This window comes from Zosterops lateralis (assembly GCF_965231275.1).
Source record: "Zosterops lateralis genome assembly, chromosome: 9".
Taxonomy (NCBI): domain Eukaryota; kingdom Metazoa; phylum Chordata; class Aves; order Passeriformes; family Zosteropidae; genus Zosterops; species Zosterops lateralis.
This window is the reverse complement of record NC_139769.1, coordinates 13335798-13347897: the sequence shown is the minus strand read 5'-3', so window position 1 is coordinate 13347897 and position 12100 is coordinate 13335798. Positions and strand designations below refer to the sequence as shown.

Sequence of the window (12100 nt, the reverse complement as noted above, 5' to 3'; positions counted from 1 at the left end):
CACATTATCCCAATGAAGGGTCACAGAAAAACTGCTAATGTTTAACTGGGAGCATCTTAAGTAATAACAAGATGCATGAGATAGAAAGAACACAGCCTGGTCTTTTGCAGACCATTTGAGTTTTCCAAGTTTTGCAGTTAAAAGCTGTAAAATATATTTTTATTAGTGAACTGAGAAAATTAGATAAATCCTATGAGACTTAAAGTACGTGGAAATCTATTCTGCCATTCTAACAAAGTAATTTTTCATGATGCAACTGCACTGAAATAGTTCCTTTTGTAAAGCAATTCAATTGTTAAAGTATTTTTGAGTATGAGTAGAATGCATTTAGTAAAACTCACTTGTACCCTTTCTATATTGTTACTTTCTTTGGCAAAATTTGGCATATACTGCATGTTGGTATTTTATTTACTATATGCAATATTTTAAAGAGCATTTTAAAGAAAAGGGTATAAAAACTAAGGTTTTTTGCATATTATAGCTAAGACAGTCAAGGTGCATGGAGAGACTAGACCTCTAGCATTTATTGAAATTCCATGGAAGGTAGGCTTCCCAGACTATGTAGAGAACAGAATTTCTCAGCAGTTATTCAGGTATGCACCTTAAAGTAAAACTTCCGTGTGATCAAGTACCGTGCACATAGGATTGAGTTTTGCAATTTCCTGAGCAGCTTTTATGAGGAGGACTCATGCCTCTGTCTTTCTCCTCCCTTTGCTGTTCATGTCCTGCTTTCCATTTTCCCCTCCCTGCTTCTTAAAGCCCCCCCAGCAGCCTGCTGGACTTAGCAGGAGCTGGGGTCAGTGTGGTGATCAATGGCTCGGGCTGTTGAGCACTCAGCCATTGATCACTCTGAATGGATTCATAGATCTCAGCCATGCCATCACCAGCAGCTGCTTCTACTTAGCCTGCCAACTTTCTGTCACCTCGAGGATTCAATGAAGTTCAGAGGCAGTGTGAGAAGGTTATATAATTCTGTCAAGAGATCATGTCTTTGATTTTTTTCATCTCTTAGACCTACATGTCTACCCTTTGGGGGTCTATCACAGGCTGAGAAATTCCAATATATTACATACCATAACACAGCAGTATAAAGAGTGCTATATAAAATATATAAATGCCCTTCCTTTGAAGAGAATAGCAGGAGCTTTCACTCCTTTCTTTCATTAAAAGAACATTACCTAATGCTGAAGAGAAACCACAGCTGTATTCATATATGTATGCACATGCTTTGCTTGTAATTTGAAACACATTGTCAGACATTATCATATCTAGTGTTCCTTCTCTCACTTATATTTAAATATTCTATGCCTAATTTGTAAGAGTAAAAACTTACTTTAATTGCTTGGATAAAATATTTCCAGTTTAGCAACTTTACTGGGAAAACAAAATATATTTCAGCAAGCCATTAAAAAGACACTGGGAACTCAAATGCTACTTTCTCCTCTAAAAACTCATCATGCAGTGTGAATGACCTTTTTTTTTGCTCCATTTTTTCTTGTTTACTTAGTACAGATAGTTTGTGCTCTTGCTCACACACACTGAAGCACAAAGCTGCCACACTTTTGGATGTTACCACTTCCCAGCCTTATACCCTGCTCCTCCACTGGAAGACTGTAATCCCATGGATGGTCCCAGAGATGAGGGCAAAGGCTTTTCACTGGCAGTTTAAATGGGCAGGCGGTGCGAATGGAGGTGGCTCAAGTACAGACACATGCTCCTCTCCCTCCTCCCTGCAGGCTGACAGTAATTTCCAGCAGAACTGTAAGATGGACAGCTGTGAGCATGAATATCTGAAATCATGGCAACAGCATCTGGCAGAGCCTGTGTGTCACAGCCCCATGGCTGAAAGGCTGGTTGGCAGGGTGGGCTCTGCAGGCAGGGGTCTGCTGGAGAGAGGTGCTGGAAAGCTCAGGCCTACAAATCCTCCCCAAACAACTGCCAGCAAAGGATGGAAATAACCACAGTGCACAGAATAAACATGTCGTAGCAAAAGTCAGATTTCAAAGTTTTAAAACAATGCTGAAATGATTCCCAGGAGTCAGGCTGGCTGAATGCACTGGGCTGAGTTCCTGTAAGAGGAAAGGATGAGAGGGGGGAATATGACAGTATCCATGATTAATAATGATGGCTATGATGATAATATTCTCTGGTCTTCTGAATGATGCTTCCAAACATTCACAGAGGGAAAAAAAAGAATTCTAGATATTTTCTAGGAATTAGAAAAAATTCTTCCACGTTTTTAAAAAATATGTTTAACTGGTCATTTTGAAAAAATGGTCATTTTGAAAAAATTCAAATCGACATTGTCCCTTTTAATGATACGCTTTCAAAGCTTTATGAAATCTCCCTGTTAAATGAGGCCACTACTTTAACACATTCAAAGAGGTCTGTGCAGCTTGAAAATGGACTCAAAAGCCAGGAAAAGAGGCCATATTCTGTTATACGAATGCAGTTCCAGGGCTATAATGAATCCAGAGAATTTACCAATAAACATAGTACATAAATTAAGTTGATTTACTATGCAATCTGCAATTTAAAAGCTGATGAAATAAAGACTTAAAGCTTCCTATTCTACCATCTTGCCATTTTTAGTTTATCATAACAAAAAATGAAAAGAAAGTGATATCAGTCAATATTACAGGATTCCATATTAGCTTTTCACATAAACCAGGTGCAAGCAATTAAGAATATGCTTCCTGTATTTTTAAAAGGCTCCCTGTCTATTTTCTTTTATCCATTCAGTTAAAAAGAAAAGAAATATCCAGAGCTACTCTGTACAGTTTGGGATTTTTGCTGTCTGTCTTGGCTATCTGGATGCATCAGCTCTCTTTCTCAGTACTTGGTGTCTTCTAAGGCCCATTTGAGTTCACATTTGAAGAGACAAAATTTTCATTAAAGGTTTTGGGAGTGATACTTTTAACAAAACTAATTTTAATTGAAATTAACTCGAATGCAAACATATCTTTCTGTGTTAGGTTTGGTATACCCACTTCAAACCATTTCAAGCCCATTTCATAGCAAAATCCATCCCTTGGACTAAAACTAAGGTGACATTGTTACTTTAAATCAGAACTCTGTATTTCAGCAATTGGCATCTCATGAAGTTGGTTGTGCCACTTGCAAAATATTCAAGGACAATATTAAACAAAATCTACAACCTTCCCTATGTTATTTAAAGAAAAATAAGGTTTTCTATCTCTCTAATTTCTCTGCCTCTTCAAATACTGTTATTAACATTCTTTTTCACACATCCTAGTTTCTCCTCTTTCAGTTTTAATTATTTTTTTCTTTCTAAATTAATCCTTTGTTTGAATTGCTACTTTTGAGAGGAAAAAAAAAAAAAGAAAAAGAGACGTACAACAAAAAGCTGAATATTTGCCAGTTTGCTTTGGGTCTTTTCGTGCTTCTTCTCAGAGGCCAGATCTGACAAGGTGCTGAGCATCAGGCAACTCACTAAAAGTTTAGGGTGCTGAGAATATCTCAGAGGAGCCAAGCATATTGCAGGATCATGCCTTGCACAGCAAGTTCTCCAAGTGATGACTATTTATGTTTCACTGAATAGACTTAGCATAAATTTTAACAACTCTGATATGACTGGGATTTTTTTAATGGGCAAAGAGGAGACATTTTTCATGACCATATCACTCAGCACTTTGAGAATGAAGTGTACAGCAATGCCACCCAAAATGTCTGGCAAAGAACCAGATGTCATGGTAACAAACACACAAATACTGGAATACATAAGAGGCAGTTGCAAGGTGTATAAGCTCTTCAGTGCTGAGAAGGCAGCCAGACCACTGTAAATCCTGCCTGAATCAAATAATAGTACAAACAAACTTACACACAATCACCAAGAAGCCACAACGAAGACTCCTAAAATACTGGACACTTTGTACTATTCAGCTGGCTTGTATTTTTTATGCTACAGATGTAGCATTAAGGAATAATCTAAATATGCATGCTAACTAAAAAAAAAAAAAAAATTGTTTAAAAATGTAATTTTGGCCCAAAATTCTTACAAATTTTCAATCTATTATACATATAGTATATATTTGCTGTTTCTCCACTTCTAGCAGATAAGCATTTACAATTTCTTTCATAGATGGAGTAAAGAGCCACAGAGTCTGCAGCTGGACCTGAGCAGCACCTGTATCATTCCAATCTGAATTGTGCAGGACATTGTGCTGGGAGGCCATCACTGCCCTTGTGCCAGCTGCCTTACCCAGGCAAGGCTGCAGCACCCCTGGGAGACTGCTCTCACTTACACAGGGCTGTGTGACAGGATCTGTCACTGCAGGACAGAAACTCACACAGCTCACAGTTACCTTGAGTTAACTTTGGCAAAGGCTTACTGAAATCTTTGTTCTAAAAAGCTGTATAAATTTCCCCACGATTTTCCTTGATATAAGAAAATATGTTTATGGCTAAGTGTTGGCAGTTACAACTATCCCTATCCTAAGTTGTATCTTAACTCATGGGTATAGTGCTGCTTTTCTATTCAAGCTTGTGCAGTCAGGTTTTATCCGCTGTACCTACACATATCCCACAATCATGGAATCGCAGACTCATAGGATGGTTAGGGTTGGAAGGGACCTTAAAGACCATGTAATTCCAACCCCCTTGCATGGGTGTGGACACCTTTCCACTCTGAGACCCTCCACACACTCCACAACCACACACTTCCACTTCCTCTGAGACCAGGTTGCTCAGAGCTCTGCCCAGCCTGGCCTTCCAAGGATGGGGCATCCACAAGTTTTCTGGGCATCCAGTTCCCCCGCCTCACCAGCCTCACAGTGAACATTGATATAAAACAGCAGTTTATGTCTACATGTATGGCTTTACCTATACAATAACTTATAATACGGAACATTTCATCATGAAGAATCCACCCAGATTAAAATCTTACTCTCTTTGTGAAAGCTGAATCATACAGCCCCTCCTGATAATAAAACTATGAATACAGACAAAGATATATTGCAGAAGCAGTGGGCCTACAGGCATTATGTAAAGCTGAAAAAATTAGCATATGAAATGAGGTTTGAGATGTGGTTTGTCTAATATATAAATAGCACAGCCTTTGTTTTTGTTAGCTTCATGTGAACATCCTTTAAAAACATGTAAAAATTGAAGTTAAGCAGTGTCCATTTGCTTCATTCCCCAGGTCCTCAGCAAAGTCCACAGACCAGAAACAGTGCTGTAAACCCCACCCTGAATACCAGTAATCAGGGGTGTTTCCAGGGAGCTCTTGGTAAACACTGTTCTGATGATAGAATCTCAGTACTTTGCCATGCAATAATTTGTTTAGAAAATGCTAGCAGTAGGTTTCCATTTGAAAATAAGTATAGCCCTCATCTAATTGCAGAATGACTTTCCATTCCATTACAAAACTTTCCATATCCTCTCAAAATTCTATATCTATATGTATAACACTCATGAACACTATATATCATAAAAATCTATTACAATATGCCCATGTAGACATTCAAGGGAGAGAAATAGCAAGCATTTGTTCTGAATCTACACAAGCAAAAGGACTAAGAAATACTAGATCAGAAACCAAAAAACCCAACAAAAACTAACAAAAAAAAATTGTGAAAAGTTCTTGCTCCTAAAAAATTCTTGCTCCTTTTGAACTACTCAGCTTATATCAGAAAAATCAATAAAAATACTTAACTCTTTGTAATTTACTCAGTGTTAGCAATTAAGAATAGTTTTTCTTAATCACAGTCTTTTTTTTACCGTTTTGTTGTTCTCTAAACATAAATGCATATAATTTTTTTGAGTTCAATATTTCCTGTTGTCACATCTCTTTCATCTTTTTTATTGGACATAATTTCTACTGCTGGTGCTTTTTTGAGCTTTCAACAGGTTAGACCTGAGGTTTGCATTTCCTCCTTACCATTCACACATGTGAAAAAAAAAAAAAGAAGAAGGTTATATTTCAAACTTTTTGATTTCTTACTGTGCCCACAAACTTCTTAACATATTCACATTAGAAAGTCCCTCAAACTTTCCTAACCTCTTTACTGTTCTGTATTCTCTTTTGGCTTTACATTCACCAACTGCCTCAAAAATAAAGAAAAAAAGTGAAGTGCTTTGATTAAAAAGGTACAATGAAGGCTAAAATGTTCTCCTTTGGTTTAGCTTCTTAACTTCTTTTTAATTATATTAAGCAAAATTAAAAACAGCCATTTGGAGATCAATGCAAGAACACAAAAAAACATGAAAGGAGATTGAAAACATTTTAAAACTATTTTTAAACTAAATTTTAATGAAAATATTTAATACCTGAGAAGAGATATCCTTCATAATCAATAACATCTGTCTTTCATAGTGTACTCTATGTGTAGATCACAAGGTACTGATGAAGTTGGGTAACTGAAATTTCATAGAAATGGCACCACAGAAATCTAAATGGTGCTCAGCCATCAAGTCAGGGACACTGAACCTGCAGCACCTGGATCCTGGATCTGCTTGCCAGCACTGTCTCCTTCATGGTTTTGTTTTCTTAGGTAAATTGCTGAGGATGGTGAGTGAGATAGGAGATAAGAGAAAATCTAGACTGTATTCTAAAATTAATATCAAAGTGACATATTGAGGTCCTCTCAAGTACACAGTCAAACTGGCTGAATATGAGAGCTCAGCAAGAAACCACTGGATGGATATGGGAGCTGAATGGAACAAATCCCTCAGTTATATACAACTCCTATGACTTTATTGTTATCTAAACTGAATTTGGACTTTTCCAAATAATAAGCCAATCTAGAAAATTTACAGTAAAGCTAAATTAAGATGCTCTGGAGGGCTCTTGCAACAAAAGTTTACTTAAAATTCTGTTACAAAATATCTGCCTAAAGTTTTGTAATCACTGTCAAGTCTGAGATTACACTGTAAACATCATATTAGGGTAAATTCACTGATAGTGTCAATGCATTATTGATTTTCTGAAGTTTGGTGGAATTTTGAATAAGTTTGCTGTATTCTTCTGGTTTGTTTCTTGTAATATTGTGTATTTCAGTTGATACCCATAAAAATCAGTGTGGTTTCCCCTAAAATCCCCTTTCCTTCTCCAAAACTGACATAACACATTCTATCAGCAAGTGAAGCTTCTGGTGAATTTTGTGATCCTTTTTAACAGTCATTCAGCATCAGCATGTATCTATATATCAGAAAAAATTTCCTTTTGTCTTGCGAATTTCAGCAAGAATTTCAGATGACCATTAGATGGTCATCTCTCCTGGAAAGGCGCCAGATTAGTTTGTTCTATAGACGGTTCACAGTGGAGTTATCTTTTTAATAACTTCCTAATAAGTAAATCAGTGTACTGCTTTCCATTGATTGAAAGTGCCTTCATCAAGGTACAAAGGCAGACTAAGAAGCCTTTTCATATTTCATCTGATCTCAGGTCATTGAATTCATTCTTTATATAACAGTGAAAAGACTTCAAAATTCTGTAATTAACATTCAGGGTACTGCTAAAACATGATCTTAGCACTGTCTATATCAAGGAAGTGGTAATATTTTTCTTTTTTCTTGTGGCACTGCTTTTGCTAGCTGCTCCAAAGGTTTACCAAAAATTGTGTGTTTCTGCCCTCTGTGCTCTAAAATTGCTCTATCAATGGAATTATTTTCTTCTTGACATCACACTATGAAAACACTTGCTTTTGATCAGCAAACTAAAAGGCTAGTTTTTTACATTGACTCACAATTAGCCTAGATGTTATTTAATTTATAGTCTTACAATTTTTCTGAAGGACTCCGGGATTCTTAAGACATTGCTAGGTTTGCACAGGGATTTATTTTTTAATAATTGCAGTTATCATTATGTGTCATTAAAATGAAAATATCTGAAGTGCTTCAAAGTAACATTCACAAGAACTTAAGAGGAAATGACACTAATCATAAGAGCACCTCAAAGTTATAATTTAACAATACACAAAATAAGGAAAGCACAACACAGAATTCCCATATCAACTCAAGTTCTAAAAATCTGTATTGGAGCCAAGATACCTGGTGTCTTACCTAAATCTCCAGGAAATCAATTTCTAAACACCAAAATGTTAAAGATGGATAAATGTTAAAGATGGATAAGGATATAGCAACTGAAACCCTTCTTTAGGGACTCAAAAGAGTTTCAGGGCAGTGTGAGTTAGCATTTTTGTCAGAGATCTCACATGAAATTTTAATCTCAGATTGAAAATCTCGAATTAAATTGACCTTTCTCAGTGAAAAGAGGCATTACCTGTAACCAGCTGCTAACCCTGCCCTGACCTGCCCCGAGTCCCAAGGCTATGGAGGTGTGACTGTTTTCTTTCTTGTCTGCTGCACTTTTCCCAGCCAATGTAATGCAGATGCAAGTTGTCAGCAGTGAGGGAGGCCATGTGGTTAAATGGGGAGAAAAAAGGTGTAAGAACACCCTGACTTTGATGCTGATTGAGCCACTGGAGGAATGTGTGGCTATGAGGAACTATTTGGCTTCTCTAAAACATCACCCAGGTTACTGGTTGAGATAAGAAACCCTGCTCTAAAACCCACGACCACACTGGCCAAGGCAAGCATTACATGTAAATAAATGAGGAGGAAACGAATCACTTTTTTTGGGTGAAATAGTTCAAAGGAACACTTAATGAGGCAGCCAGGGCTCAGGAAATGGAGGTAATTGTGCTCTGCAGATATATAAGCAGTGACAGCTCCCTTCTGTCCTGAACACCAGTCTGCCATGCAGGTACTGCTCTCAGACTCCTGCAGGAGAAGGTAAAAGCTGAGGATTGTTTACCATTGCCAGACAGGAAAGGTTGCTTATCCACCAGTGATTGAGCCCCAGCAGCACTGGCCTTTTGAACAGAAAGAGGCTGAGGAGATATTTATAAGTTAAGCAACCTTCCTGTTCCTTGAGGGGAGCATACCCCTCAGCTGAAACATGAGCAGGTTGCTGCTAAACACCTTCCCTCCTAAAAGCCTCTTCTCAGGGGTGAAGTGGCAGAGAGTAAACAAAAAAGTATATCCATGTAACACATTTCTATAAAATGCAATAAAACACATTTTGATACTCATAAAAGTATGACCAAATATTCAGATAAACACACTGCACCAATTGTAATAGTACCTGCATACTGAAGAATACACTTAAATAATAGTTTGCTTCAGAACATACTTTGAAGAAAGAAGAGAACTCTGTTCATTTTTGATCCTCACAAAGTGTAGTTATTTTTGGAAAGAGAATTGTTAAAAATATTAATGTTGTTGGATGGAGTAACACAGTTTACAGTAATTGCTACTGGAGTCTGTCTGATGATTGGTGGTCAATATTTTCACATGAGACTCCCCACAAAAAAATGTGCTCTTTAGCCTGTACTAAACCAAAAAAATACAGAGAAATTGGGTGAGGAACTGGAGAGTATCACTGTTTCATTTACAGTGAAAACCACTGCAGTTCCAGAGCTAGCACCCTGACTATGTGTCTGTATATTCTCTGAAAATAGAGCTGGCTTTGGATTGAACCATCTCTCACCAGCTATACAGAGGGGAAGTGATGTCACTCTGAAAATAAATATAGAAATGGGTTTTCTGGAAATATTTATACTTTGTTCATGGATAAAGTGCTGAATGTACAGCCAAGGAGAACCCACTGCTCAGCTTGCACCACTTGAAAAGAGGAAAGTTTTTAAATTTGCGAAGATTCTCACTCCAGGGATTTTTTTTTCTTTTAAAATAACTGACTCTTGACATAACCTTGTCTGTTTTAAAGGCCAAACATTTTCCTTACTCCCAAGTGCTTTGTGAGCCTTAGGGATATATTGTCCCTGGCAAAACTGGGATAGCAATATCCTGGGAACGGGTGATTTCCATCAGGGACAAGGAAATCGCTCCAAACCACATTTCATTCTGGTTACAGCATTTTAATGAGATTTGCAAGCCCTTCTGAGACTGTTGCAAGAAACACTCAGCCCCAAACCCTCAATCAGAATCCTGAAAGTTATTCTAATGTCTCAGCAGAGGTTGGATCTTAGGACTCCAGTTTGGGTATGATATTTCTTACATTATATTTAGCATTGATTAATTAAGGCGTGACTAAGTATTGACCTCTCAATTAATTTTGAAAGAAGTTGGATGACTGGAAATACCTAACAACATTAGAGAAGTGACTCCTTAACTGTTTCCTGGAAAACTGCTTCCAAAAATCTTCTTCAATAACTTCTAAACCCCTTCATGATATGGATTCCAGCTTAATCAAGACACTCTTATTCTAATGAACACATAATATCCTGTGAGAATATGAGCAAGTATTTATATGGGAAATAATAAAATCATAGCTAGCAACTCTAAATGTGCAATAAGAGTGCATATATGTGAATGCAAATGAAGGCACCATTATCTATCTCTCTGTGATCACGCCTCAGTCACTAATAGCTTGTTTCCAAACAGTGTTACATGGATCCAGATATGCCACTCAGAGTGAAAAAAGCAGCTCACTGAGGACAGGATTTATAACACCAAAAGGATAAAATAATAAGGGGCGTAAAATAACTGTTAAAGAAACAAACGGTTAAGAAGCAAATCTTTAGGGTAAAAGGTGATTTAAATTTCATCAGAAATGAACTGTGATTCAGATCATGCTGGTTTTTTCAGTTTACACATTTTGAATTAATGTGGCATGGATTATGTTGCATAAAACAATGACAATACATGAATTCTACTGATGGAAATTACTCATCCACCAGCCAGTGTCAGGTACGTTCAGAAGCACATGCATTAAGTTCTGCACTGTAAGTTCAAGTCATTTGTATGTGAATAATGCTAGTTGTGAAAATGAAAACAAGAAGAGATAAGGAAACTGGGATCCTTCTGCACTGACTTCTCTTTGACCCAGGAAAGAACAATGAATGTTTGCTTTCCCTTGGAAGGGGTGCCGACAAGGCTACACAAACAAAGAAGCAGAAGCTCAGCTGGTGCAAATTAGTACAGTTCCATTGACTTAATGGAAATGCATCCTTTTCCCCAGCCAAAGATGTGGACACAAATGTCAAAGGTTCCTGTGTCATAATTTTTTCAGGACAAGGATCAATCATGAATCCTTTCACAAATCTTCAAACAGAACTTTTCCCAAGCAGATTTTGCAGACCTGAGTCTGATTTTCTGTTTCTTGAATCACCCAAAATATTTGATTCCTCTTATAACCATGCTATTTCCTAGTCCAGTTTCCATAATATTTTTCACTGCAGTGAAAAAGCCCTATCAGTCCTTCCAGGTCCTCCTCAGTTCACTAGCAGTGTGCACTCAAGAGCAATATTCAAGGGGGCCTGGCCATGCATGCCCATATGCTTCCTTCAGTCTGTCTCCCAAAAACTAACTACAGTCTCTGAAAATGAGCAGACAAAGGCCAAACCTGCATTTACCCCAACAAAAAGACTGCACTCTATTTTTAAGAATTCTTTTCAGGTGGAGATACCACTTCCATTCACCTACAAACACAAAACAATTAAGTTTCATCATTAAAAAAAAAAAAAATTGCCAAATTTTACTGCTCTCTGAAGATCTATCTTGTATACAGGCCTGAAGCAAAGTGATACCATGTTTGCCTGGAAACTGAACTGTTTTCAAAACAGTAAAAGAATGTTTGTAATAGCTTGTCATTCTCGTCAGTGCTATTAGTGTCCAGTAAACTCTCTCCTTGTAAATCCATAGATGTCAAAGGTTTCTGTGGATGTTTTCTAAGTGTATAGTTTGGCATAGTGTCTGATTGGGCAGAGGTGAAGGATCCTGGTGTACAGGCCTTGGATACTGCTATTGTCTCCTCTGTTAGAAAGTCTGGCAGTTTTCTAATGCTACTACTTGGCAAATGCATTTTGGAAGAGAGCCAAAAGACTGCTCTCCTCTGGCTCTTGGGAAGACTGGTGCTCCACAAGAAATCAATAGAGCCCAGTAAAAACAGAAGAAACCAAATGAAAATGTCTGTTAGAGACTGTGACTTCTGGGCTTAGATGTGCTCTGCCACAGTAGCTTGTTTTTACTGTTCAATAATACTCAGATTAACACCACTGTTAGAGGGATTATAACAAAGAAAAGCTTATGAAAAGAAATGTAAAAGGGAATAGCAAAA

At 37.5% G+C, this 12100-nt stretch overlaps 1 protein-coding gene across 6 annotated transcripts in view; it reads right to left on the bottom strand.

The window, feature by feature from the left end:
* The window catches only part of ADGRL2 (adhesion G protein-coupled receptor L2), a 311558-nt gene that overhangs the window by 184695 nt on the left and 114763 nt on the right, over nucleotides 1-12100 (bottom strand). The window lies entirely within an intron of this gene.